Genomic DNA, 6,000 nt, shown 5'->3' with positions numbered 1-6,000 from the left:
TTTGCTTATTTTGTCCATACTGCAATTCTACCTTGCACATTGCTTTCTTGCACATTTGCATTGGTACATTTTTATATTCTTTTATTCAAGGATTTATTATTACTACTAACTATTTTATAGTAGTTTTACCTCCTCTATCATAACTGTGAGTTGAACAATTGTAACAAAGCTATTTCCCTGCAGGGATCAATAAACTTTGTCTGATTCTGATGTTCACAGCTCTTCTACAAGCATCAAGCTGTGTTACATGAATTATTCATAAGAAGCACATACTGTATATGCTGTTTGAAAATCATTTAACATTTTGACAGAAAGAGATGACAGCAGGATGTGCATTTTGGCTCTGCTTAGATTTATAAAATTAAGACCTGCTCTATTCTTGCTTTTCAATAAAGGGCTCTGCCTTTCTGTACACCCTCTTAAAAGGCGGCAGTGGCTGAAATTCCTGACAGGCTATCATTTCCCTCGAGATAATGAATGTATTTGAAAAATGTGGCGCAAAGCTATATAATTTTATTTTTTCTGGAAGTGACGCCGGGTGTTCTGTGTGAAGTACACTGAAATAACATGGATAAAGGAGCGGTTTCAGAAGCCAGAATATTACACAGATAGCATCTCTTCCTGTGTTAATTGAATTCAGATACCAGAGAGCCGTTCATACTCTGTGAACACTCTACAGCACACAGTTTTGTTCGTCTGATTGGATGCAATCACTTTAAAGTTGTAAATATTAATTTGTCATTATTGTACAGTGCAGTAAGTGCATTGAACTAATCAGTGTTAGAATATGCTAAAATGTTCTCCAGCAATCGAAAACAAAACAGAAATAAAACTTTGGGTCACCTTCAATTGTTAATGAAAAATAAAAATAAAACAAGCGACATTTCTTGGCGTTATCACTTGAACCGTCTCTTTGCAGGTCTACCTAAAAAACCTATCAAACAAGATCAAGAAAGTAGACCACATCACTCTAGTTCTCAGATCGTTGCGTTGGCTTCCTGTCCGTTAAAGAGCTGATGTTGAAATATTACTGTTGGCAGGGGCGGACTGGCAATCTGGATGTTCTGGAAAGGTCCAGAACGGCCATCTGGTGGACGGCCGTCGGCCTGCCTGGTTCATCAACCAAAAAGTCAGATAAAACCACACTAACAGCCAACAACAGGGGGCACTAATACGATAACTTGTTTGCCAAGTGTGAAAAAAACAAAGAAGAGTGAATCATCAAGCAGACAACATATGGAAAAAGGTGAATGGTAAAAGTTAAAAGAAAGCTAAGTCTCTGGAGGCTGATGCATCAAAATGTAAAAAGCTCACAGAGCATTTTGGCTGCAGCGTACCTGCCAGCAGCAGCAGCAGCAGCAGTAATGTGGTCCTACACGTCGGTCAAAGCACTGAGTCGTCCAGCAAAAGTGTTGCGGACCAGGTGGAAGTTGAACCTGATGAGCATCCACAGGCTGGTCATGATGAGGGACAGACAGCAGAGGTGGCAGGCAGTGAGGGATACAACAGTAGGCTACATTTATTCAGGTTACCATTGACCCTTCTCTTATAGTCAGCTTTTACCAACTGGGTTTGCATATGATGATGAAAAATATCATTCCATTTAGTGCTGTTAAAATTGAAGTGCTAAATCTTGCTGTCAAGTTAATATGAAAAAATACATAAATAAATGTGTTAAAAATTTATCGTGAGGTGACCGCGATTTCATCTCGTCGTTATAGCGTGCTCACTTCTGCAGGTAGATAGAAGACCATGGTGGTGAATGAAAATGGAAAACGTAAAACATCCATTGGTATCACTCTTGACATGCAAGCAAGTGGGGGAAAGGGCTAAATAAAGCTCCATATTTAACCAAAAGTTTGGGGAGTTAAAATCTCACTGTCTCCCATCTGAGTGCTGTTTGTTTCTCTGTCATTGTGAGGAGATATCAGTGACTGTTCGTACACGGCTGGGTGTTGGGCCTATTAGGGAGAAAGTCCAGGGCCGTTTTTCAGTCCCAGTCCGTCCCTGACTGTCGGTTTATGAAGCATTGAATGGTTTAGGGCCAAAAGGCATTTCTGATCTGCTGCTACATTATAATCCGTCCAGACGTCTCTGCTTAATGTCTCCATGGTCAAAACTAAACATGGAGAAACAGCATTCAGTGTTTATACATCACGTATCTGCAACAAACTCAGAAAACTTTAGGTCTGCTCCAACTCAGTTCTTTTAAATCAAGGTTTGATTTTTTTTCAGTTTGCCTCTGCCTTTTAAATCAAAACTGTATTTATTTATTTAATCGTTCATATTTCTCTATTTTTCTCTATATAAGGCCTTGGGTATTTTTTTATTGTTTTTTTATGTCTTACATAAAGCACTTTGAATAGTCTTCTTGTTAAAAGAAGATGACATAAACTAGCCTTGAAAGATAAAGACTTACATAGTTGAGGATAAATCTATAATAATTCCATGAGCAAAAAAAACACTATTTAGTTTTAGCAATCAAATACATCGAGCAGGCAGCAATGAAACAGAAACTGAAACGTCTGAAGTCTCTCCGCAGTCATAATGAAAGTTGGACTCCCATTTCGACCACAACGGTAACTTCCCTTCCATCTGTGGAAACACTCTGTACCAAAGCCCAGATTACATTTTTGCTGCAGTATTCTTGCTGTAAATGATCCTCTGTACTGTAAAATAGACTTTAAGAGGGCCTGACTGTTATTTATTAGGCCCCACTGATCACGCTCTCTACCTCAGCAGCAGGTTTTGAGACTTTTTATTCCAAAAACCTGGTCCATCAGGAACCGCAGCAGGGATTCAGACAGCAGACGGGACCGGGAGAAATGAATGTCCAGGGAGTGTGGAGAAGGTTCTGTTACAAAGTCAAAAGAAAAGGTATAAAACAATGAACAAGCGTGTGAGGAATGTCTTAAAACGTTGACAATCTTTTTATGGATCACATGTATAGATAGTAGTTGATTTTTGTCAGTTCTTTTCTGCATTAAGATAAGCATCTTTTCCTTTATTCAACATGCTTATATTCTTTTATTCTACTTTCACAAGGTGTCAGCTGTGTTTACGCTCTAATATATATTAAAACTGGCATAACAACCTGTGGTTTAGAGTTCAAGACTTCAAGCTGTGTTTATTGTTCCCGCTACACACTCGCATGCATAATGTCTTTCAATCTCACAAGCTGCCCAAGTTGCTTCCAGTGAATACTTTGTGAGCCTGTAATAGTTTATTTTCTCCTCTCTCATGTCCCGGGGTGAACTCAGCGGTCGTGTTGTCCAGATTGCATGTTGGGTCTCGCTGAGCTTTCAGGATAAACATTACCCCCAACATTGTACTGTCCAACCGAACGGAGCCGTTGGTTCTATTTCTGGATGCTGAAAATGATGCGGTGATGAGTCAACTTTGCCTAAGAATGCTGAAAATATGCATTGATGTTGACCAAGAACACAACTTTGACTTTAGGTTTGTGTAAGAGACATTCCTAAACTTGTAAGGATAAAGTTTTGAAACTGAAATTTAAACTTTTTTTTTTGTTATGTATGTCTTTATACACAATCAGAATTCAGTCCAGAAACCTAATCAGAGTGTGTTTGGCTTGGAATCCATACAGAGGAATGTTCAATGTATGGCAATTTTTCTTGGACGTTGGAGGCACATTTCCAATCCATCCATTTAATTTCCCGTTAAGACACTGACTACATCCTCATGTTACAGCTATTGATACGGCTCCTCAGATTGGATCCAGGAGAAGTCTGGTCTAAAAGCGAGCGGAGTGGACTACGTGCTGTGAGAGAAGTGAACTGTCTTAGGGGGGTTGGATCGAGATGCCTTAGTCCCCGCTTTCTTAGTTGAGCAGCTGCAGCCCTGGAATTTCATTCTCTCAGAGGAGGTTTTTAATACATTTCACTCAATGAAGCAAAAAACAAGATTTTCCTTGGTGTGAGTTCTGTGCCGGATGCTGTGTGGTACCTTGACAATCCAGCATTCTTCACCAATCTTTTAAAAGGTATCAATCCAAGTAAAGATATCAGTGATTACATATTCTAACATCTATCTAACTACACACATCCAGAGGAAACAAGAGTGCTTGAAAGAACCAGCAAATTGCACAGTTTTTGCATGAGGGCAAAGCATTTTGGCTGTTTCCCAGATTGCAGGTCACTGATTTTTATCAGCGATGGTCATCACATTAAGCTGAAGCCACATAAACACTGGGGGTTTGAGCAGGAAACTGATTTATGATGGTTTGCCCATTTTTTTCTTCCAAGCATGCAGCCTCAATGTAAACACCCTGACACCGCACAAGCTGATTACAAGTGAGGCAGATGGTTTCCACTCCAAGGGAGTCATGTTTTTGCATTCCCCTGTCACGCGAAAGTTGAAAAATGCAATGCAGCACACATGCATGCACATATGCAGTGCATTCATAAGCACACTAACACACTTTTATACTGGCACTTTCACTTACCCCCTGAACTCTCAGGTGTTGATATATATCCTGTGCTTGAGGGGAGCCTCTATCAAAAATGTATGTGAAATGCATTCAGCAAAGATTGTCAGTGTGGATTTTTTTTGGCTGGGTGTGTAGTGCTGTGCCTGAACGGAGAGGGATGTGCATCACCAGAGCTTCACCTTGAGCAAACTGTAATGTCATAAATCACTGAGGTTCAAATTTGAACCTTGAAGATGAGTCCCAACACTGGGTTTCCCCATAAATATATAATTTTACTCTGAGCCCCTCTGAACTACAGACTACTGCTATCATGCTAAGAACAGAACACATCAAATGGTTCATGAACTCAGCAGCTCTCCATTTTGAATGACAGTAATATATTCTCGGCTGTGCCTGAGGGAAGTGATAGCTTACAGTATGAGGGTGCTTTGATATGGGCTGACTGTGCACAAAAAGATGAGATTGGTCCTCTGCATGCCAGCTCTTGTTCCAGCTCCTCATAGGGGGGAGTAAATCATTAAGTACCTTAGCTAAGAAGTCAAAAGGTGTGAGCCCATGCTCTGAAGATCAAGATGAGATGGCGACAGATGATGATGTTTGAAATAGGAATCGCTGCACTCTAACATGCACCCAGTGGCTTCAGACCAAACACATTTCCTGCTGTTCTTTTATATCTGTTCAAAGAAAGGAGGGTCACACTTATCTGCAGGCTAAAGAAGCTCTCTGTGAACAGAGCATGGAAGGACATCTGCTCCCCAAAACCCTCGGGTCTCAAAAACAGAACTTGAGACGAACTTGTTCTGGTACAATTACATGCTATTCATTTACTTTTTTGACACCATTTTGCTCCACCGACTGTGCAAAGTGCTTGTTTTCCAATGAAAAGTAGCTCAGCTTGTTATCACAAGTGTCAATGTGTGTTGACTATAACTGCAGGGGTTTCTTCTGGTAAAGAGGTAAATGACCAGCAGGCCACAGCAGTGACTGCAGTCCAGATGCCAGATGGATGCCTCTAACCCGAAACTGTTGATTTAGTCAACCATGAGTCAACAGTTCCCAGCAGAGGGGGATGGCAGGATGGGGGGGACAGAAGAGAGGAAGTGCAATGGTGTTGAGCGATTACATGGGGCTTAAGCTTCTGGGTAGGGGGGCAAACAGGAAGCGGATGCCTGAATGATTCCGCTGCATAAAAGTGAGCGCTGTGTACTGATGTGAGTGGAGAATGCTGTAATTATGATGTTGTTCATGGGTGTTTAAGTGTGTGAATTTGGGCAGGGCCACGTGCACGAGTGCATGTACAAACATATGCCTACATCCAATTCACATTTAAACAAATATGAAGACATTTAGTGGAATATTGTGCCAAGAGTTAGATGAGAAGATCGATACCACTCTGTCCATTGGCCAGGAGAGTATTAGCTTAGCTTAGCATGAAAACTTCCAGTATTTAAGCTAAGCTAACTGTCTTCTGGCTTCATATTTAACAAACAGGTTTTATTCATTTAACTATCTGCAAGAAAGTAAATAATGGTATTTCCCATATTTTCTAA

Source organism: Scomber scombrus, chromosome 7 (assembly GCF_963691925.1).
Source record: "Scomber scombrus chromosome 7, fScoSco1.1, whole genome shotgun sequence".
In the NCBI taxonomy this organism is placed as follows: domain Eukaryota; kingdom Metazoa; phylum Chordata; class Actinopteri; order Scombriformes; family Scombridae; genus Scomber; species Scomber scombrus.
This window is presented reverse-complemented; position numbering follows the sequence as displayed.